Here is a 24,422-nt window from a genome sequence, read left to right on the forward strand (position 1 = left end):
AAGGCCAAGGGATAAATGCCCTCTCTTTTTCCCAGGCAGGCACACATCTTAATATATGTTATGTTTCATGTGATTTCTTATTTAATCCTTTCAGTTAGAACACCATGTTTTTTCCATGATAGTTGTGGCCAACTCCCCAATGAAATTTTGTATTCTTCTCCTTTCTTCCCTGTTCCAATTCCTCTATTCCTCATTCCTGACACCTTAGTCAAACCTCCCACTAAATTATTGTACCTAATCTTTTGTTTCAGCTTGAGGTTGTGACAGCTTCTGTTTAATAAACAGAAAATAGACCTGGTTGGGTAGCTCAGTTGGTTAGAGCATCGTCCTGATATGTTGGACAAGACACACACTAGAATCAATCAATGACTGTACAAATAAGTGGAATAGCAAAAACAAACAAACAAACACACCCAGAAAATATAGGATCTGTGTGATTCAATGAAGGAATAGGAAATTGAATAAATCTTCCCCCTCAACTGGAAAGTGTGCTTCTGTTGTATTTTTCTGCTTTTTAAAATGAGTGTGGGTCTTCAGCTATTTTAAAATTTCTTTGCTATGTTGATTTCCTTAGATGAACAGCAATAGAAGAACCAAGTATTCTGTAATGGATCTTTAATCAATTACAATGGAGTGTAAAAATATTCAGCTGCTTTTGAAAAAAAATGCTCTTATAATTAAAAATCTGTTAGGAAGAAGAGTCCTGATTTCCCTTTATGTGCCTTGAAAATTTGCCAGGAATTTAAGTCTTCCATCATTACCCAGTGCTTCTGGACTTGAGCAGTCCCTCAGCACCTCAGTTAATTTTATGTCCTGAATCAAAATGACTTCTTTAGGCTTTCTTTTCTTTATTATGTCACCTAATTTAGTAAGATTTCGGGGATGGTTATTCTGATTAGGCTTTTGTTATTTAATTATGTGATCTTCTGTAACAATTATGCTATTCTGAAAGCAGTTTCTGAATAGCAAATTTCTTTTTTTGGGGGGGAGGAGGCTTTCCAGGTTCATGCCTGTCTCTTCTGATCTCAAGCTTGTCCAAAAAATTATATAGTGTTAATGGACATCAGAAGCAAGACCAGGACTTGATCTTTCATTGGATTTAATTAAGAGAGCTCATGCAATTACTACCTCTATTTGCTTAGAGGATATCAGCTAGGAATAACATTTTCTCCAAGGGCAGCATCCTAAACTTCTGTGGCTTTTTTATATATGTGGCATTTCATTTTAGGCTAGTTCTATTTGAACTTTCTTCAAACAGAGGAAGAAACTCTTTAAGGAGAACAGCAAATCTGCACTGGGGTACACATTTTAGTTGTTAAACACTTTATTCTTTCAATTAAATTTTACCTCTAATTTTGAGCCTGTAAGATTGAACAGAAATCTGGCAGAGATAAACTTATCTCTGTAAGTCTAGACCTTGTTGCTCACTCATGACATTATTAAAATGGATGCTGGGAAAATTATAGTGCTATGACAAAATATGTAAGTCCAGAAATGTTGGTGTCAAGATTATCTGAGGCCCAATTCTGACTGTTCCACTGAGTCATACAAAAATTACATAATTTCTCTAAATCCCTATGTTTTCATCTGTAAGCACAGGTAATAACTGCAACAACCTCATCAAATCGCAGGGCCCCTAGGAAGCACTCAGTGCTAACTATTATCATTAGTCATTATGGCTGCTAAAGTACACTGTAGTCAATTACAGTAAATACCCACAATCTCTGTGCTTTTCTTTATGATGACTATGTATTGTCTTTTAGATATTTAGAAAGTAAGGAAGTGGAAGAGCCAAGGAAACTAGGGATTAAATTTAAAATCAATGCTTTTAGGAGAAGCAACACTGGGTATAAATTGAGATCAAGGCTTCTTAAGTCTAAAAGCCTGGATTCGAATCACAGCGCTGTCACTGGTTAGCTCTTATTAGTACTTAAATGAGTTACTTAACCTCTCTGTGCCTGTTTGCTTGTTCTGAAATGGGAGATGAGTATAGTGCCAACCTCACATAGTTGTTCTGAGAATGATTCACCATATGTGTTCTGAAAGCAGTGCCCAGTAGGTCTGGCTCTATGGCCCTGTGACCTGTGCCATTTACCCAAGTCACCATGCTCAATACAATTTCATGCTTGGTTTAATGTTCTACTGCTGCTGTATTCAAATGTTTAATAATTTCTTATTATTCCTAATAATTTTGGCTATGCCTGTGAGCAGAGGAGGTACGTAATATGCATGACCGCTTGCTGCTGCATCAGCATGTACAGCTCGTTTGTGACGTCCCACGAGCACAGACTTCCAGTGGACGCAAAAGCGTGGGAGTTCAGCTGACTCAGAGCAAGTACAAGGTAAGCCTGTTACATCTAGGATGAAGTGAGAGTGCTGACAGTTCCAGGAGACCACAATTTCGGTTCAATACAGAATTTTCTTCAAAGGCAGAAAGAAGGCAATGACAGTCGAAGAAATATAATAACCAAAACTCGTTTTATATTCTTTCTTACTCATCTTACTTCCTTGTATTATACAACCATTTATGTTGAAATAATGACATAGGAGGAAAAGGAAAGAACTTATCTTTTGTACTGTCAGTATGTCCTTATTAATAAGCTGAAGGGAGAGAGTGTTGGTCAAATGCGCGTGTATCAAGATGTGAATAAAAACAGCTGAATTATTTTTGCATAGTGCTTCCTCTGTCGTAGCAAGAAAGAAATACATATGCATGTATGACCTGTGAGGAATACAAATTGTGTGGTTTTGATGATCATGCACACAAGACAAGTACTCTTTCTTGTATTTTCATTTAAAGCTGACGTTACACAATGTAAAGATGGACAATAAAATCCATGCTAAATTATTTAAAAAATTATTTTTCTTTACTTAGAATGACATTAGAGAAAATAAAAAACACTATAAAGAGTAAAGAGACTATGAAAGGTAGGAAAATCATTTATATTTTAATAGCTTTTACAGCATTTTTTTCTTATTTTTTGAACAAAGGGCTCTACACTTTAATTTTTCACATGGCCCAACAAATTATGTATCTGGCCTTATTGCTGGGCACCTTATAAGTACTTTATATTCATATTTATATCTATATGTATGTGTGTGAGTATGATTGAGACCTACCTATCTATCACACAAAAGAATCTATTGTTTCCAGATACTTGTTTTAGAATGTTAAATTCTTAAAAGGAAAATCCAGAATTTCTATCCTTGGAAGAAAATTATTCCAACATGAAAAGAGGGCCTACTCAGTATCTGAACCTGTCCCTATGAGTTTTACATTCTCCATGAAGCTGATACACCCATTGCTCCCAGATTGGAAAGGTTTTCTTCTATATCACAGAGTCCTAACTAGATGGGCAAGTCCATAGTACACACTTTATTTCTTTAACCATCTTGTAGATACTTTTCAGTGTTCCTCTAAAGAACTTTACAGCTTTCTAAACCCTTTGAAATACATTTTCATCTAAGCCCTGCAACCCTTTTGAATTAGACAGTGGAGAAGTTAAAAAATAATGTGTATGGCTGGCTAGTTACCAACACACCTGGAAGGGCATCACCTGCTGAGCTCATCAGACGCCAGAGTCTGACCCCTCAGTTTTCCAGATTCAGTGAACAGAGTGTCAGTTTCTCCGAGCTCTATTGGACTTAGTCATGCTGATTCACATCAACCAAATCCACGGGAGAATCAAGTAGAGAATTCAGAATGCCAATGGTGTAATTTGTAGAGAGAGATGTAACTTTCTGGCACGCCAGCACATTTCCTCACTGTAGAAAACTGTCCCGGGAAGCCAGGTTATCAAGAGGTATCTTGTGAGCATGAAATCAGAGTAGGAGGGCTGGCTGGATACTCACATGTTTAATGGCATCAGGCTCTGGTGGGCCGGTAGATCTGTCTGGACAATAAGACAATAAGGAGAAGCAGGCATGCTGCATCAGTTATCTCCCTGAGATACTCTGTTCTCCAGTCAGTGCTGGAGGCATCCTGATAAGTCATGCTTTTCTTTCTCTCACGCCCCTTGTTGACTGATTCAGGTTCTGCTGGACCTGATTGTTCTTTCTCGAGATCCGTGATTTTATCAATATAGTAATAGCCAGGGTCTTTCTTTCTGCTTCTGGCCTAGGGAATACTTTTTATTCCTTTAGGCACATTTCATATAAAAGAGATTTTGTATAACTTAGACCAGTTTTGAGGTTTAAGTCTGAGCTTTTAGGACTGACTTCATTTTCCAAAATAGAAAACAGGCTCAGAGAGTTTTAATAACTCAGGCTGAGGAAGGAATCTATATGTTTACTCCTAGTCTAGGTTTTGTTTATTTGAATGCACGTTTATATGCAATAATGTCTTTCCTGCTATATTATACTCTACTACATTTGCCTTTTCAAAATTTTAGAAATCTAGACCTTTTTTTTTTTACTGTAAGATAACATCATATTAATTTCCTATCAAACTCTTTGACGACCTACGAAATACCACATAATCTTAGCTCTCTTAGCTCTTGGCTCTCTATCCTCCGACCTTATTTTCTGTCTCTCTCCCTTCACTCCACACTCACATATTCTGCCTCGGGGGTTTTACACACACTTTTCCTTCACCTGGAGTGCTGTTCCCTTAGTCATGTCCTTTGTTCCACTCTTTCACTTCATTCAGAACGCCGCTCAAATCCAACCCTCTATCTAATTATACCCCATCCCCCTCCCCCATGCCATTGCCCCCTTTACATATGCTTGTAGCACTTAACATTCAGTTTAATGTCTTATTTAAATTTTACATACATATTTTTTATTTTGTCTGGCTTTCTTACTAAAATATAAGCTTCAAGGAGCTTTCTTTGTTTTATTCTTTGCTCTATTCTCAGTCTTTTGAACAAGTTTTACCACACTGGACTATTGTGGAAAAAAGAAAGCGCATAGTGGGCACTTAGTATCCATTCGGGTGTTTACCAAGTGGGCGGTATATACTCCTTTGCTGTCTAACATCCATGCACTCATTGGGTCATTCACTGAACAACTTTCTCTTGAGTGGTTATTCTGTGCACAAAGTAAGTCTTCTTGAAGTATATGTTGAGTGAAGAGCTAGATAAATGAATAATGAACTGTTATAAGAGTTAGAAAGAAAAAAAATGTCACTTCCAGTTAGGTCAGATATCAGGAGAGGATTCATGGAGAAGGTAGTATTTAATCCAGGTCTTGAAGGATGAGTTTGATTTATTTCTGTGGGCATGGGGATGGGAAGCATTATATATATTTATAATGAGGTCTGTAGAACTCTCTACTCTGCAGTTTTAACATCTTAGAAGGTAAGCTCCATGAGGGCAGAGGCTGTTTCTGTCTAGTTATCTTGGTTTATATAGTTTTATATAGTTTAGTATCTTTATATATCTAGTGTATATCATCTTGATATAGCTACTATATATCAAGATATATATATAATTCATTTTATGTTGATAGATATTATAAATGAATAGATACAAATAGAAAGTAAAGTGTTACAAAATTTATAAAGATGAGATTTTGATATGTATGACACTGAAGATTCCAAGTGAAATCTTTAGGTAAGCCCATTTTTATCTATAGGAAAAAATTGGAGTCAATGTATACATAGTTTAGAGTTAATTTCAAATTAGTATAAAGGTTATTCTGGAATGTTGAAATTAATACATTTACCTCATAATCATTTTTTTAAATTAGAGTTTCAAATACAATTCATTATACAAAAGGCTCAGGAAGATTGAATAGTTTCCTTAATGCTGATGAGACCTTATTTGTCTTATGAGATTTTTAGCGGTTAAGTTCTGAACCATTATATTACCTTAAGGTAATTAAAAATAGTATATCTTTATGACAGCAAATCCTCTCTTGGGAACACCTCATAGTAATATGTTCCTATGCATTCGGCACTGATGTGTCTTATATCTTTATTAGTCATACGTATAACACATCATTTAATCATTTATTTAAGTACTCAACTAGAATATAGTTGAAGAGGAACTTATAGTCAGATAGTATGAATCTAAATATCGATATGATTCTTATTTAACCTTACAACATCAACCATGACAAGGAAGAAATGTCTAGTGTTTTCTTGGGAGTGGTTTTTTTTTTTTTACTTACCTGAGCATCAAGTTATCAAAGCGCAAGTTTGCACCCCTTGCCTTGGGGCCGATGGACTCTAATGGCCAATCCAGCACAGCTGCAAGAGCAGACTTGCCAGTTCTGAACACTTCTTTGTTTATCCATTTACCTGGCAGAGCATGAAACGCAGTGAATGCTTGGCTATTTCTTAGGTGATTATTCCCCTTTCATTTCTGAACTTTAAAAATGACATATGGCAATACTAGGTTTTACAACCATCTTACTGCTAGCACAAAATGTTTATTAACTGTGCTTGGTAAATTACAGTTTTCCAAATCTAGTTGAGTCAGAAAGCATGGTATGTTAGTTATTTACACGTCTCAGCCAGTGTTGTCGTGTTAGATAGAAAGTTGTAGCAATAGAGGGGTATCACAAAATTCTATTTATTTTTTCTTCAAGCCAATGGTACTTAAAGAAATATGATAAAACACCTGAGATTTTGTTGTGCGTTTAAAGATTGTAATTCTCCTAAATTTCAATCTGAGGTAGGTTATCTCTTGCATGAGACTGGTGTGCGGTTCATTTGAGTTGTGGATATGATACTAAATACAATGGATGTATGCTCAATAAATTAAGGAAAACCTGGATGAATTTTGAAAGCCAAGGAAGTGGGACACCAAACAGGGTTAGCATTGGATTAGATGGTGGACTTCAGAGTCTGGGAAGCAGGCAAAGAAAGAAAAATCCAGGTGTCCTACGTGATGTATCTTGGCTATTTTTTTTATAGCAACCACCTGGAATGTTTTGCCTTTTGGATGTTTTCTCTTAGTTTTGAAATTTGCAGATTAATTCAGATAGATGCAAGGTACCATGTAACCATATTATCCTAGACACATTTTTAGTTTTTATTCACTTTTTCAAGAAATATTTTTAATGTATTTATTTACACAAGCTATTACAGATGTGGGCTGGGGAGATGAAAAAGTCATTATTCTTCAATGAACTTTCTGCTAATTCTGAATAATATTTGTTGTGGTTGATTTTGTATGTCAACTTGGCTAGGCCACAGTACCCAAATATTTGGTCCAACACTGGCCTAATACTCCTGTAAAGATATTTTTGAGATGAGATTAACGTTTAAATCAGTAGACTTTGAGTAAGGCAAGTTACTTTCATAATGTGGGTGGGCCTCATCCAATCAGTTTAAAATCTTAAGAAGAGTTGACCTTCCTGGAAGAAGAGAAGCTGCCAACAAGCTTCTCTTATATCTCAGTTGCAACTCTTTAGTGGTCTCTAGCCTGCTAGCTTATTTTGCAGATTTTGGACATGTCAGCATCCACAATCATATGAACCAATTGCTTAAAAGGAATTTCACTTTACACACACACACATACACACACACACATACACCGTTGTTTCTGTTTCTCTAGAGAGCCATCACTAATACACTTTTTATAGTACAAGTGGAAAACATCACTAATGAATTGATAGCTTTTTTATTAATTTTTTTTTCTAAGCGAGAGAGAGAGAAACATCAATTTGTTGTTCCACTTATATAAGCATTCATTGGTTGATTCTTGTTTGTACCCTGACTTGGAATTGAACTCTTAACCTTGGTATATCAGGACAACACTCTAACCAACTGAGCTACCTAGCCAGGGGAAATAACTTGTTTTAATTAAGCACTTTTATTAGAACTTTAATCCTCATTCTAGATAATGCTCTACAAATTTACACTGATTTATGGTTTTCTAAGGGCTGTAACATGAATTTTTCCATTTATAGTTTATAATACTTTGGCAGAAAATTAGGACAGAGTACAAATATTTTCATTTTGAAGATTTGAAAAGTATTGTCCTCAGTTTATTACTTACTCAAAATCAGCTGTGAGGTGATAGCACAGTATCTGGTACTCTACCTTCCTCTCCTCCTTCTCTCTCTCTTCCTCCTACCCCCTTTCTCCCTCCTTACCTCCACAGCCAGTGGCTCAATTGGTTTGAGCATGGCCCTGAGTGCTGAGGATAACTTCATTGGAGTGCATCAGCCTCAGGTACTAAAAAGAGCTCGGTACTCGAGCATCTGCCCCAGGTGGGGTTCCTGGGTGGATACCCATCTGGGCACACGTGAAAGTCTGCCTCACTATCTCCACTCCTCTCACCTTAAGAAAAAAAGAGTATAAAGTAGTTAACATTCGGCATTGGCATTGATGAGGACAGTGAGTTTACTCGCACACACTGTGCTGGTTGTAAGCAATTGTGCTGAACTCAGCTCTGCCACCCCTCAGCCTGGCCTAGAGCAGGTGCTTGGCACTGAGAAGGTGCTCAGTAAGTCACTGCCTTATGTATGAAGGGCTATTTAATGCCCATGAAGTACTCTTCCTGGAGCATACTCTTCATTTCATGCATAGGATAGAGTGGGCAGTAAGCAAATTCAAAGTTAGCTTTAGTGAGTCAAAATGGCTCCTGCTGATGTCCTGCCTGAGGTCCCCAGACAGTGGGAGCACCAGAAAGGCCTTCCCCTGTGCAGGGCCTCCTTCTACGTAACAGGAAGGAAGACCTGGGTTAGGGACCATGCAAGTTCCATGGTCCTTTGTTGGCAGCCTCCTGCATCATCTGTATATAATATTTTGTAAATGTATTAGCATAGTTAGAACCCTTTTTATACTCAAGGGAAAGTGGGCTTTTTATCTGCCTTTGTGATGCAGATCAGCCACCCACTTAGCTACTGCATCTCTCCTATGAGGATACCTTGGAATGAATAGAATTTTTAAAAAAAATTATTGATTTTAGAGAGACAGAAAGGGAGAGAGAAGGAGAGAGAGAGAGACAGGAACATGGATCTGTTCCTGTAAGTGCCCTGACTGGGGATCGAACCAGCAACCTCTGCACCTTGGGAAGACGTGCCAATCAATCGAATATCTGGCCAGGACAGAAATGGGTTAGATTTGAACACAACCTGTCACAGAAAATTGTGGCAGGGTTATTAAGAAAAAGTGAATTTGTCATCACTAAAGACGGACATTTGCTGCAGTGGGAAACATACTGCACTTGAAGACAGGGGACCTTGTGGAAACTCTGTGGGGTTGCATGATTATTTTTTTTATTGATTTTAATTTATTGTGTTTACATAGATTTTAGTGTCCCCTCGAATGCATCCCCCTCCCCTGTGTTCCCCTCAACATCTCCTTTGCCCCTCTCCCTACAGTGTCCTACCCCCTTCCCTTATCCCATCCTCTCATCCCCTTTCCCTCTGTCCGCTTTCCCTCTGGACTCTTTGATCTCTCCTTTGCCACAATTCTGTTCCTCAGTTCACACTGTTCATTGAATTCCTCAAATGAGTGAGATCATATGGTATTTTTCTTTCTCTGTATGGCTTATTTCACTTAGTATAATAGTTTCCAAGTCCCTCCATGTTGTCACGAAAGGTAAGTTTCCTTCTTTTTCATGGCCCCATAGTATTCCATTGTATATATGTACCATTGCTTTATAATCCACTTGTCCACTGACAGACACTTGGGCTGTTTCCAGATCTTTGCTATTGTAAACAATGCTGCCATAAACATGAGGGTGCATTTTTTTTTCTTTTGAATCAGTGATGTGGTGTTCTTGGGATATATTCCTAAAAGTGGGATGGTTGGGTCAAAAGGCAGTTCCGATTTTAATTTTTTGAGGAATCTCCATATTGTTTTCCACAGTGGCTGCACCAGTCTGCATTCCTACCAGCAGTGCAGAGGGTTCCCTTTCTCCACATCCTCGCCAGCATTTATTCTTTGTTGTTTTGTTAATGAGCGCCCTTCTGACTGATGTGAGGTGATATCTCATTGTGGTTTTAATTTGCATTTCTTTAATGATCAGTGATGTTGAACATTTTTTCATATGACTATTTGCCATCTGTATGTCCTCTTTGGAGAACTGTCTATTCATTTCTTTTGCCCATTTTTGATGAGATTGTTTATCTTCCTGCTGTTGAGTTTTACAAGTTATTTATAAATTTTGGTTATTAATCTCTTATCAGACATATTAGCAAATATATTCTCCCATTGTGTGGGTTGTCTTTTTATTTTGTTAATGGTGTCTTTTGCTGTACAAAAGCTTTGTAGTCTCATATAGTCCCATTTGTTCATCCTGTCCTCTTTTTCACTTGCCCATGGAGTTAAATCAGGAAATATATTGCTGCGAGAGATGTTGGAGAGCTTAATGCTTATGATTGATTCTAAGATGCTTATGGTTTCACGACTTACATTTAAGTCTTTTATCCATTTTGAGTTTATTTTTGTGAATGGTGTAAGTTGGTGGTCTAGTTTCATTTTTTTACAGGTAACTGTCCAATTTTCCCAACACTATTTGTTAAAGAGACTGTCTTTACTCCATTGTATGCTCCTACCTCCTTTGTCAAATATCAATTGACCATAAAGGTGTGGATTTGGTTCTCTGTTCTATTCCATTGATTTGTATGTCTGTTCTTATGCCAGTACCAAGCTGTTTTGAGTACAATGACTTTGTAGTATAACTTGATATCAGGAAGTGTGATACCATCCACTTTATTCTTTTTTTTTTTTTTCAAGATTGCTGAGGCTATTTGTATTCTTTTTTGGTTTCATATAAACTTTTTGAATATTTTTTCTATATCTTTGAAGTATGTCATTGGTGTTTTAATAGGAATTGCATTGAATTTATAAATTGCTTTGGGTAATATAGACATTTTAATGATTTTTATTCTTCCTATCCACAAACATGGTATATGCTTCCACTTGTTTGTATCTTCCTTGATTTCTTTTATCAATGTTTTATAATTTTTGAGTACAAGTCTTTAACCTCCTTGGTTAAATTTATTCCAAGGTACTATGTTTATCTTGTTGCAATAGTGAAGGGGATTTTTTTCTTAATTTCTCTTTCAGACAGTTCATTGTTGGTGTATAAAAATACCTCTGATTTCTGAATATTAATTTTATACCCTGCCACCTTACTGAATTCATTTATCAGGTCCAGTAGTTTTTTGACTGAGACTTTAGGGTTTTCTATGTACAGGATCATATCATCAGCAAATAATGATAATTTTATTTCTTCTTTTCTGATTTGGATGCCTTTTATTTCTTCTTCTTATCTGAGTGCTGTGGTTAAAACTTCCAGAACTATATTGAATAAGAGTGGTGAAAAAAGGTACCCTGCCTTGTTCCTGATATTAAGGGGATTGCTTTTAATTTTTCCCCATTGAATATGATGTTGGCAGTGAGTGTGTCATAGATGTCCTTTGTATGTTGAGGTATGTTCTCTGTATTCCTACTTTCCTGAGAGTCTTGATCATAAATGGGTGCCTTATCTGCATCCATTGAAATTATCATGTGGTTTTTCTCCTTCCTTTTTTTATGTGATGAATCACATTGATTGTTTTGCAAATATTGTACCAGCCTTGCCTCCCCAGAATAAATCCCACTTGATCATGATGTATGATTTTTTTCATGTATTGCTAGATCTGGTTTGCTAATATTTTGTTGAGAATTTTAGTATCTAAATTCATCAGGGAGGCCCTGTCCGGTTGGCTCAGTGGTAGAACATTGGCCTGGCGTGCAGGAGTCCCGGGTTTGATTCTTGGCCAGGGCACACAGGAGAAGCACCCATCTGCTTCTCCACCCCTCCCCCTCTCCTTCCTTTCTATCTCTCTCTTCTCCTCCCGCAGCCAAGGCTCCATTGGAGCAAAGTTTGCCCGGGCACTGAGGATGGCTCTGTGGCCTCTGCCTCAGGCGCTAGAATGGCTCTGATTGCGGCAGAGCAATGCCCCAAGATGGGCAGAGGATCGCCCCCTGGTGGGCATCCCGGGTGGATCCCGGTCGGGCGCATGCGGGAGTCTGACTGCCTCCCCATTTCCAGCTTTGGAAAAATACAAAAAAAAATAAAAAAAAAATAAAAAAATAAATTAATCAGGAATATTGGTCTATACTTTTCTTTCTTTGTAGTGTCTTTGCCTGGTTTTGGAATCAGAATTATGCTTGCCTCATAAATGGAGCTTGGAAGTCTTCCCTCCTTTTTAATGTTTTGAAATAGCTTGAGAAGGATAGGAGTTAGTTCTTTGAATATTTGGTATCTAGAATTCACCTGTGAAGCTATCTGGTCCAGAACTTTTGTTTGCTGGGAGTTTTTTGATAACTGTTTCATCTTCATTTTTTGTAATTAGTCTGTTTAGGTTTTCTGATTCTTCCCGATTGATTGTTGGAAGATTATATGTTTCAAGGAATTTGTCCATTTCACCTAGGTTGTCTAATTTTTTGGTGTACAGTTCTTCATAGTATTTTCTAGAATCTTTTGTAATTCTGCTGTGTCAGTTGTTACTTCTCCACTCTCATTTCTAACTTTATTTATTTGAATCCTCTCTTTTTTTTTCTTTGTGAATCTGGTTAAAGGTTCATCAATCTTGTTTACCTTTTCAAAGAATTAGCTCTTGGTTTCATTGATCCTCTGTATGTTTTTTAGCCACTATGTCATTTATTTCCACTCTGATCTTTATTATTTCCTTCCTTCTACTAGCTCTGTGCTTTACTTGCTGTTCTTTTTGTAGTTCTTTTAGTTGCATGGTTAAGTTGTTTATTTGATCTTTTTCTAGCTTCTTAAGGTATGCCTGTAATGCTATGAACTTCCCTCCCAGTACTGCTTTTGCTGTGTCTCATAAATTTTGAGTTGTTGTTTGCTCATTTTCATTTGTTTCAAGGATATTTTTATTTCTTTCTTGATCTCATTGTTAACCCATTTGTTAGTTAATAACATCCTATTTGAGGTTCCATGTGTTTGAGTGTTTTTCAGTTTCTCTATTATAGTTGATTTCTAGTTTCATGCCATTGTGATCAGAGAAGATGCTTGATATGATTTCAATCTTCTTAAATTTGTTGAGACTAGTTTTGTGCCTTAACATGTGGTCTATCCTAGAGAATGTACCATGAGTACTTGAAATAATGTATATTCTGTTGCTTTAGGGTGAAATGTTCTGAAGATATCCATTAAATTCAGTTGATCTAGTGTGTCCTTTAAGTCTGCTTTTTCTTTGTTAATTTTCTTTCTTTCTTCAGGATCTATCCAGTGATGTTAGTGGCATATTGAAATCTCCTACTATTATAGTATTGCTGATGATCTTTTTGTCCATTAAAATTTGCTTTATATATTTAGGTGCTCCTATATTAGGTGCATAGATATTTATAATGGTTATATCTTTCTGTTGGATTGCTCCTTTAATTATTATTTAGTGACTTTCTTTATTTATCCCTTAATATAGCCTTTGTTTCAAAGTCCATTTTGTCAGATATAAATATGGCTACCCGAGCTTTTTTTTTCATTTCCATTTGCATGATATATTTTTTTCCAACCTTTTACTTTCTTTTTTTTTTTAATTTTAATTTCTTTTCAAAGCCAGAAATGGGGAGGCAGTCAGACAGACTCCTGCATGCGCCCAACTGGGATCCACCTGGCATACCCACCAGGGGGCGATGCCCTGCCCATCCGGGGCATTGCTCTGTTGCAACCAGAGCCACTCTAGCACCTGAGGCAGAGGCCACAGAGTCATCCTCAGCGTCTGGGCCAACCTTGCTCCAATGGAGCCCCGGCTGCGTGAGGGGAAGAGAGAGACAGAGAGGAAGGAGAGGGGAAGGGGTGAAGAGGCAGATGGGTGCCTCTCCTTTGTGCCCTGGCCGGGAATTGAAACTGAGACTCCTGCACACCAGGCCGATGCTCCACCACTGAGCCAACCGGCCAGGGCCCCAACCTTTTACTTTCAGTCTATGTGTATCTTTTGTTTTGAGGTGGGTGTCTTGTAGACAGCATATGTATGGATCCTGTTTTCTTATCCATGCAGCTATCCTATGTCTTTTGATTGGAGCATTTAATCCATTTACATTTAAGGTTATTATTGATATGTAGTTGTTTATTGCCCTTTTATTCTTTAAATCTACATTCTTCTTTTTCTAGATTTTTTCCCACTTGTTCTGTTTACAACAGACCCCTTAACATTTCTTGCAGCATTGGTTTGGTTGTAATGAACCAGCTTTTATTATTCTTTCTTTATCTGTTAGCTTTGGTATTTTAATTATGATGTGTTTTAGTGTATCAGGGGTCCCCAAACTTTTTATACAGGGGGCCGGTTCAGTGTCCCTCAGACCATTGGAGGGCCACCACATACAGCGCTCCTGTCACTGACCACCAATGAATGAGGTGCCCCTTCCAGAAGTGTGGCGGGGGACTGGATAAATGGCCTGAGGGGGCTGCATGCAGTCCACGGGCCGTAGTTTGGGGACACCTGGATAGGTCTCTTGGAGTCCTCTTTAATGGGATTCTCTGTGCTTCTTGAACTTGTGTGACTTTTTCCTGCGTCAATTTAGGGAGGTTTTCAACTGATTTCTTCAATCAGGTTCTCTATTCCTTGCTCTTTCTCTTCTCCTTTAGGAACCCCTATGATGTTATTTCTTTTCATATTGTCACAGAGCTCTCTTAGAGTTTCCTCTGACTTTTTGAGCCTCTTTTCTTTTTGCTGCTCCACTTCTGTGTTTTTGTTTATCTTGTCTTCTAAATTGCTGATCCAATCCTCTGCTTCATCCAGCCTGTTTTTAATTCCTTCTAGTGTTTTCTTCATTTCTGATATTGTATTTGTCATTTCTGACTGGTTCTTTTTTATGATTTCAATGTCCTTTTTGATGCTTCTTATCTCTTTATTTAGGTGTTTATTATATCCATCCCTTGTTACTCTAAGATCCTTGAAAATCCTAACAATCATTATTTTAAACTCTGCATCTGGTAATTTGTTTTTTTCCATCCCATTCAGTTCTTTTTCTGGGGATTTCTCCTGTTGATTCATTTGGATTGCATTTCTTTGTCTTCCCATTTTGTCTGTGTATACACTCTTCTTTTGGATGTGTTGTTTTTGTAACTAGCTGGGTCTAGGGTTTGTATTGTCTGCCTACAATTTTCAGTTGTGTTGTTTCTATGTCTTCTTGGGTTGGCATCAACTGTTGTTTGTAATCTTCCATGGGCTACTTATCTGCTATCACTATTCTTTTTGCTATTTGTGTCAGCATTTTCTATGTCTTAGCTGGGTCAGGTGTGAGGAGCCCTTCTTTAAGCTACTACTCTAACAAGAGTTGTTAGGTCCTGAACTGATGCTCTCCATATCTGGCCACTGGATGTGCCTGCCCTGGTCAGAGCCTGATGCAGATCAGTGGGGGTCACTGCCTATGACTGGCTCTTATCAACCTTTTTGGAGCTACAGGTGATCAAGATCTTGTGGCTGTCTCTGCTTGGCCCAGGTGCCATTGTAAATATTAGCTGCACTCTTAGGCTAGCTTTTATCTACTCTTGGCCTGGGAGGAGTTCCTTTAAAAGTTCAAGTTTTCCTCAGATCTGCTTTCTGCTGCCTCTTATTGCTGGCTAATTGTTGGACTCACTACTGTAATTCAGTGATTAGGTATGGTACTGAATGTGGCTTTCCCCTTAGCCTCAGATGTCATTCTATCCAGACTTTTTTAATTTTTTTATTTTATTTTTTTCTTTTTTTTTCAGCACTCAGAACTGTGTGGTCACAGGTGTCCACTGTGTGTGGTCTTTGTGGTCCTGATGTGTGGTCTGTCTAATGCCCCCCCCCCTTCCACCACCGCTGTTGCTGCGTCGGGCATTTTGGCTTGGGTGCTGCTGCCTCCAGCCCGCCTCTGCCACTTGCGGGACCACACGAACCCTTTCAGACCACCTCTGCTGTAGCCCTGGCCTCAGCCGCCGTCAAGGGCAGGCACACACCATAGATAGGATTATGCACAAACTCAGACCTCTGCGTCAGCTGCTGTGGCCTCCACCTCTGCTTGCGGATCTGCACGCAGCTTCTTGGACCACTTCCACTGTCATCCGGGCTCCCTCTGACACCACAGGCAGGCCCGTGCCATGGGCAGGATTGTGCATGAGCTCGGACCTCTGTAGTGGCTGCCATTGCCCCACCACTGTGGGTGGGCCTGTGTGCGCCTGCTTGGATTGCCTCCATTGTTGCCCTGCCTAACGCCACTGGCGGGCTTCTGTGCTTGCTTCGACCTCTGCAGGGGCCTCCACCTCCGTGGGCCAGCGCGCAGGCTTGTTTGGACCCCCTGGCTCCTGCAGCTGCGCTCTGGCGAGCACTCAGCATCATGTGAGGGGTGTAACTCAGTTCTCAGCACTCACTACCTGTGTCCCTAATGTGCTGCCTGCCTCTAAGTGCTTCTTTGTTCTGACTGGAGCAGGAGAGCCTCTGCTAGGAGGGGTAATTTCTTCCCTTTGCTGGTGTTACTGCTCTATGAAAAATTTTCACTTTACATTTGGGGAGTCATTCAACCCAGGGTTAGAGTGTTCATCCCTCAAAGTGTCACCCCCTGTGCCTTTGAGACCACACTCTCCCCTGGCAACTTCAGTCTTCCCAGCGCTTCCCACTCCCAGAGCCCCAGGCAGGTGGCTGTGGGAGAGGTTCTCCATGTGGTTCCTTTAAATGGAGCCTGGGTCTGAGAGTTCTGTCTCCTTCTCTCAAACAGTATCTAGGCTCCATTCTCAGCCAAATACAGTCCGTTCGCCTCTTCCAGGCTCCAGGGTTCTAGGTTGGGACTCCGGTTCTGGGGCTGAGGACCCACAACTTGCCGGGTACTCCTCCCTACCCTAGAATCCCTCCGGGCTGCGGCTCACTCCCAGGAGTGGGGCAGTCCCTTCTCTGTCTCTGCCTTTCCTACCAGTCTCAGTGTGGGTTCTTTAGTGATCCTTGGCTGTAGAATCCACTTAGTTTAGTCCAAAGTTGGTCTTTTAAGATGACTGTTCTCAAAATTAAGTTGTAATCCACTTTGGTTTTGCAATGCAGAGTTGGAATGTCCGCTTACTCCATGGCCATCTTGTCTCTCTCTCTCTCATGATGATTTGTTTCTCTGAGCTTAATTTCCTTTCTTATAATCGAAGAGCTTGGTTTAAGTATTCTTTAGAGGTACCTCCAACTAAATAACCTCATGGTTTCCTAAAGGGTTTTGCAGGCAACCGTTAACTCCAGATCTTAGAATGTGAGGTCTTAAATTGAACTTAAACCTTCATGGGCACTGTCTCTGCTACATACAGTGTGTATAATTTGCAAGCTTATTTGTGAAATTGGCAAAAAATTCTTTCTTATTATAAGTTACTCTGAAGATTAAATTATATGCATTTGAAATGATTAGCAGATAGCCAGGCTCAGGGTAACACTAAATAAATGTTGCTATGGTGGGGGGTAAAGGTGCAGGTATTATTACTACACACAAGATCATCTGATACTTTTTAACCTTCACAGTGAGAAATGAAATGTGATGAAAAGAATTGATTCTAAGCCTTATCCTGGTGAACATCACTAATCTCCATACCAAGTATGAATGCAGAAAAGTCAATTTTCCATTTCTAAGCATAGAGAATATTTTAAGGTGATTTTTTTCCTTTGGGTCAAAAGAAATGCTCTTTGCTTAGGGGTGCCAAGGCAGGTTCACATATGTAAATACTTTTCTTAAGATTTAGTCTAGTGGAAAAATTATCTACGTGTATATAGATGTGCATGTTTGTCAATGTGTTTATCAGTTATATTTGTAAATATTTTTTTCAAGTGATGTACAGTCCAAGTTTGAAAAAAAATAATAGAAGTGAAATGTTTTTCCTATCCTGGTTTTATTCGTTTTTCTACAACCTCCTCAAAATCCCCCCACAAAATTTAGCTATTTTTATTAGTTTCTTATGTACATGTCCCGGTTTTTTAAAATTGAAACTTAATTCTTTCTGCTGTTTTCATAAAAAGTAGCGTATCCTATGCATTTCAATACCTTGCTCTTTTTTTAGCATTCTTCTTTTCTTTTTTTAATTTTTAATTTAATGTGTTGACATGGTTTCAAGTGTCCTACTCAACATAACACCCTTTATAACCTGCAACATGCCCCCCATACCCCAGGGAAAGTCTATTTCTATCCCCATTGCCCCCACCTTGTCTCCAAACCTTCACCTCCATTGCCCTCTGGCTATAGCTAACCAGTTCTCTAGATACACAATATGGCTAATCCCTTCACCTTCTTTTTGAATGTAACTTTGTATCCTGTAAAATTTTCCACCTAGCTGGGCAGATTGTATTTTTGAAAATAGTAGCAACAATAGCTTCCCATGTCACCTGTTCCTCTTCCAATGTCTCTTTGACAGTCTTCTTAAGAGATCCTTTGATTTCCCCTCTCCTTGAAGCTGAACGGGATATTGTTCATGGAAGAAGTGCTACTATGTGATAAGGGTAAGACAAAAGAGTCAATACAGCTTCCTCCTGGCTTTCTTTCTAGGATGGTTCTATTGGAACTCAGACACCATGCTGTCAGGAAGCCTAAGCAGTTACATGGAAAGGCCATGTGTAAGTATTGCAGCTTGAACCCCAGCTGAGGTTTCAAATCCAGCATTCAGCACCATACTTATGAGTGAGCAGACCTTCCCAGTATTTCAGCCTCATGTAGTGGAGTCAATTCCCAGGCTTCAAGTTTTTCCATTTAAACCCCATTAAGGATGGAAGAGAATAAGCTGTTCCTATTTTGCTCTTTCAGAATTCTTGACGCAGAGAATCTATTCACATAATAAAATAATTGTTGTATTACATTACTAAGTCTGAAGTGGTGTGTTATGTGGCAGTAGTAACTAGAACAGAGTTTTTGTATTTTTTTTTGCATGTTTATAGTATTCTATTGTTGAGCTATACCATATTTAATTACATCTCTATAGATTACAACTTGCATATATTTTGAGTTTTGAATATAAATCCTCTGATAAAAAAATCTTGTAAATATTTTAAATGGAGTCAGGCATATGTATGAATAAATTTTCTGAAGTGGGATTTTTGAGGCACGGATAAATGAATTTGGAAGTTTGATTGATATTCCCAGCTGGCTTTTATATGGGTTGTATGCATTTACATTTACACATGAAGTATCTAAGAGGGCTTGTCTCAATGCAGTCTTTCTAAAGTATTTGTGGAAAACCTATGGTTTTTTGGTATTCTAATAAATTTTTAAAATGGTATTTTGAAATTATAATTTACATGATTTTTACCATGTATAAATTTGAACAACTTCCTGTATGAATATTCTTTTATGTAATTCATCTTTTTATATCTTACTTAAATTTATAAGTGAATACTCATATATATATTAGGTGAATTAGTCCTGAATCTGCAAAGTGATTTGCAAATGCTTTTCTTATAATTTTCTTTTGACTTTCTTTATCATATTTTGTATAATGTTGAAGATTTTGACTTTTATACAAGTAACAATATCAAATGGAATCACATGAGACTCTTAACAGGCAAAACAATCTTGAATTGGTAAAACAGAGTGGGAAACATCATATGTCCTGATTTCAAAGTGCATTATAAAGCTCCGGTAATCAAAACAGTAGGGTACTGGCATAAAAACAGACAGACAGACAAATGGAACATGATAAAGAACCCTGAAAAAGAAGGAAATCCTGCCATTTGTGACAAGGTGGATGAACTTGGAGGACATGATACTAGGTGCAATAAGTCAGACACAGAAAGACAAATACTACATTATCTTTCTTATATGTGGAATCAGAAAAGTCAGAGAGTAGAAAAGTGGTTGCCAAAGGCTGAAGGATGAAAGAAATGGGGAGATGTTGATTAAAAGGTACAGACCTTCAGTTATGTAGGATGAATAAATTCTGGAGTTCTCATTTACAGCATGGTGACTATAGTTAAGAATACCATATTGTATATATAGTACATGAAATTTACTAAGAAAATAGACCTTAAGTGTTCTCACCACATACACACACACACACATACACACACACACACACACACACACGTAAAGTAACTATGTGAGATGATGGATATATTAATGGGCTTGATTGTGGTAATCATCTCACAATGTACACCTTAAATTCATAAAAAATTTAGTTGTTAATTATATATCAATAAACCGGAAGTAATAAAAATAAAGAATGAATGTGGAACTGGAGTAAACGTTTTTTTATATTGTTTTCAGATAACGATGTATTTTTTGAAGGAACTCAATAATATGATGGGTTTCAGACTTGAACCATCCTCTTTTCAATTATTTTTAGGTTTTGATTTCATTGTTTAATTGATTTGTAAAGTAATTTGAACATTTTCTTTCAGTTCCACTGAAATCATCTCCTGCTTATTGGTTTGCCTAAAATAGTGTGTAAGTTGTGTCCCAAAGGTCACTAGAAAGCTTTGAAAGATGAAAGTGTTCTGGAACTTAAAGACCTTGAGAAACACCTGGCTTTAAACGTTAGAATCAGGGCTTCTGATTTAGTACTATAATTATAAAATTTTTAACAGTCTGAAGAAGCCACTTAAAATTTCATTTATCCTTTTCTTCATTGAATGTGGGAATCACTTGTGGTACTTGAAAATTTGTGATTCACAAAGATCTTAGAACATATCTTTCATGAATATCAAATAAGTAGTTGACAAAAGCATGTGTTCAAAATAAACATACAAAGGTTGACCTCTGTGTTCTATCTCCAGATCTGTCATTCCTCACCGCCCCCTCAACTTCCAGCTACATTAATTAGAAACTGCTTAAGTTTTGCTTCTGGTTACAGATGGACCTCTCTTTATTTCTTCTTCCTTGTCCTTGCCTTTTTAGATTGCAGTAAACTATTCACTTAGTCCTGCTGCCTTGTATTCTAAGAGTCTGCTTGTGGGTTTCTTTATTTTTTTCAATTGAATATTTCTTTCCATTGTTTTCAAAGAGTCTTTTGTGTGGTAAAGCATTTGAGATCTTGTATGCCTATGAATGTTTTTATTCAGCATTTACAATTAAATCATAGTATCGGTGGATATCCAGTCACAGGTTAAGCATTCTTTTGCTTCAACACCTTACTACTACATTTTTCTAGAAACGTTAAACAATTTTCCTTTCTGCATATTCTTTCTACTTTCATTTATATATATATATATATATATATTACTGGTAATTATGATAAATTGTTGCAGATATATTTTAGAAATAACTTTTTCATTTTCTTTTATCATTCCTAGATGTCTATTGTGTAAACATTAAAATTTTCTTTTGAATATGTATTCCTTTATTCTTCTTATTGAATTTATTGAGGTGACATTGCTTTAAAAAAGTATACAGGTTTCAAGTGCACAATTCCACAATATCTTTTGAATTTTTAAATCTCTGTTATTCCTGATAACTTTTGAGAGTGTTTCTTTATTAGCTATTCCAGGAAACAGTTTTGTTATCCTAGCATGTATATTTTGTTTATCTTGTCTGTGAAATTCTTTATTTTTGAACTCATATTCCTACTTTGTCCTGCTTTGAGTGACTGATGTCTTCACGTCTCTCTTTCATGGTATTTCTCAAATGCTTATTTAAAAATGTAAACTATCTGGTACAATATCTGTGCCTCATCTAACATAGGTTGTTCATTCTAAACTCTCTCCTTTCAGTTGTGGCTGTGGCCCTCAGTATCTAGTTATTCTTGCTGAAGCTCGTTTTACCCTAGGAATATCAGCTGTCTTTGTTGATACAGGATGGATAAGAGGACGAATAGTATATGCCATTGCAATCTGACCTTGACCATCCCATGTTATCCTCATATGAGGGACAACTCTGCCTTCCTTAAAAACATCTCTTATCTCTACCATGGATTCTGATATTTTGCAAGAGAACTTTGCATCCTTTGTTATACTTGCCATTTTGGTTTATAGATTAAATATCCACTTAACAAATCAACAACATTCCCACAATATCAAGACTACCTTTCAGCAAAAAGGACTATGTTGTTCATCTCTGTCTCTGGTGTCTTCAGTGTTCTCACACACATGGCAGGTACTTAGCAAATGTTTGTTAAATGAATAAAACAGTAATCTGTAAAGTCAATTGCAATAAAATTACCAGTGTTATTTTCTTTTTGAGGAATGTGTCAAAGTCATTCTTAAATTTATATGAAATTATAAAGGCTAAATATAGCTATGGTCACGTTGAAAACAGAGAATGAGGGAGAAATTATCTTGCTAAATAGTAAAATAAATTATAGAGCCACAGTAACAGAAATAGTCAATGGTTATGTGATAATAAACAAATAGGTCATTGGAATAGAGATAAAGAACAGGGCACCCAGGAACTGTTTAAAATACAAATAAACTTTATATATCTATTTGCTTTATGGATTTCTCTCTCTGCGTGTATTTATAAATTTCTTCATTTTTCTGTGGCGTTTTCGTTGGTTCCACTTTTGTTCTAATTTGAAGGAGTTAATCAGTATTTTGTAAACTAGTCAGTGCCTTGACAGTTTAAACATGGAAAACATCTTCTCGTCTGTCACATTTCATGTCAAGATGGAATGCTAAGGGTAATTCCTGGAGACTAGAGAGAATGCGGCAATTTTCCGGAGAAAAAGCTTTCTTAAAAATGAGAAAGACACTACTAGAATAAAATACACCTAATTACAGAGCTTGAGGCCAAATGTTGATGTCATCTTAGAATAAACCTTGAGACTTCAAAGACACGTTTTGTGATGGCAGGCCCTTCACGGCCATATCCTTTGACCTTATTAAGACGTCCTGTGACGTTCCCACACCTGAAGGGAATACTTGAGCACAGTGAAGAATAATGTCTCAAATCCTTTGCCTGGCCCAGCAGGCCTTTGCAGGTCTGTCTAGGTCTGTCTCTCATCTGCTTCTGTTCCCTCACATGACCTTATACATCAGCCATACTAAATGACTATTAGGTTATTATAATAAATTCTGGTTCACAGATTCACGGAAATAGCTTTCCAGATTGCTTTCACTTATTTTATAATGAAGTCGATAGTGAATTGCTTCTTGTCATCCTTGGAACCACTGACAAAACTCATTTTCAACTCTCTATTTCACTAAAATGTATGTATGCATATGCATTTGTGAGTGTGTTCTTTTCTATTATGGGTTGAATTAATGCCTCCGCAGATTCATATATGGAAATCCTAATTCCCAGTACCTTAGGCCTCAGAATGTGACTCTTTCTGGAAATAGGTTTGGTACCCAACTCTTTCTGGAAATAGGTTGAGTAATGAGTTACCCAGATATAATTAATTACCCTGATGCAGTTAGTTTAGATGAGATCATTAGGGTAGGTGTTAATCCTCTTTGACCAGTGTCTTTATAAAGAGTAAGTTTAGACTCAGAAATGTGCAGAAAGAAAACACTATGTCAAGAGACTAAGGGACTATGTGGTCATCTAAAAGCCAAGAAGAGAGTTCTGGAAGAGATATTTCTCTCACAGTCCTCTGAAGAAACCAACCCTGCTGATACCTTGATTTCAGACTTCTAACCTCCAGAACTGTGAGACAATAAATTTTCATAGTTACAGCTACCGGCCTGTGGTACAGTATTTTGGCAGCCCTAGTAAAGTATTATATCTCCATCCCTTAAATTAGCAATTAACTTCCTTTGAGAGCCATTTTGATTAAGATATAGAGGTTTCGAGTTGTTTGATTTTTTATTTTGTTTTTACTTTTTCTTAAAATGACACATCTTAAAAATAGTTACTTGTTATTAACAGTAAGTAGAAAACCACAAACTACATTAGATGTGGGTGCTGATGGTACATTTAATTTTATTTACTAGCTATGTAACTATTTCCTACAGAGCAGCCTCACCAAGTAATTAATTTTTAGATTTTATAAAAAAATAAGTTATAGATTACTAAATGTCATGGACTTTCTGGGTCATTTGCATGTATTAAATATGTTCATTTTAAATCCACATGCTAAAAGTCTACATGTAATAGTTCTCTAAGGGACCAGAAATGAACTGACCTGAGACAGAGTGACAAATAGTGGAGAAAATTGTGTTGTGGATATAACTCATGGTTTGTTTGTTCGTTCATTCATTCACTGATTCAACACAAATTGTATTGGGTGCCATATTGTGATTCAGTGATGTAAAGATAAGGGTGATAAAATCCAATGGGAAAGGAGCTATGGGAACAAGGAGGAGTGCCTCCGTGTAGAGGGGGTGGAATGGAGGAAAAGGAAGTTTTGAGTTGAGAACTGAGTGGCCAGAGTGGGAGAGGAGGGGAGGATTTCTTTCCCAGGCAGAACAAACAGCATATTCTAATGAATTCAGGCTTGGGAATCAGATATGTTAAAGACTGGTGCCAGGTCAAGGGACTTAAATATAATATATTTAAAAATAATAGAAAAAGCCTGACCTAGAGTGTCGATCTGGAATTCTGAGGTCTCTGGTCCAAGACCTCGGACTTACCGAGTCAAGGCACATGTGAGAAGCAACTATGAGTTGATGCTTCCTGCTTCCCCCTCCACTTTTCTCTCTTTCTAAAATCAATAAATAATATC

General features: G+C 37.6%; 1 long non-coding RNA gene across 3 annotated transcripts in view; it reads right to left on the reverse strand.

Annotated features, from left to right (window-relative positions):
• Positions 1-3,159: 3,159 nt before the first annotated feature.
• LOC136328627 (uncharacterized) overlaps positions 3,160-24,422 on the reverse strand; it is a 28,088-nt gene continuing 6,825 nt past the window's right edge. For 2 of the 3 annotated variants that reach the window (XR_010730080.1, XR_010730078.1), the window contains 2 exons: positions 6,112-6,241; positions 3,160-3,893 (listed from right to left, as the gene is read on the reverse strand). This is a non-coding gene — a long non-coding RNA (uncharacterized lncRNA). The remainder of the gene's footprint in view (positions 3,894-6,111; positions 6,242-24,422) is intronic. The other variant, XR_010730079.1, reaches the window with a different exon arrangement.

The sequence above is a fragment of the Saccopteryx bilineata genome, chromosome 3, assembly GCF_036850765.1.
Source record: "Saccopteryx bilineata isolate mSacBil1 chromosome 3, mSacBil1_pri_phased_curated, whole genome shotgun sequence".
Taxonomy (NCBI): Eukaryota; Metazoa; Chordata; class Mammalia; order Chiroptera; family Emballonuridae; genus Saccopteryx; species Saccopteryx bilineata.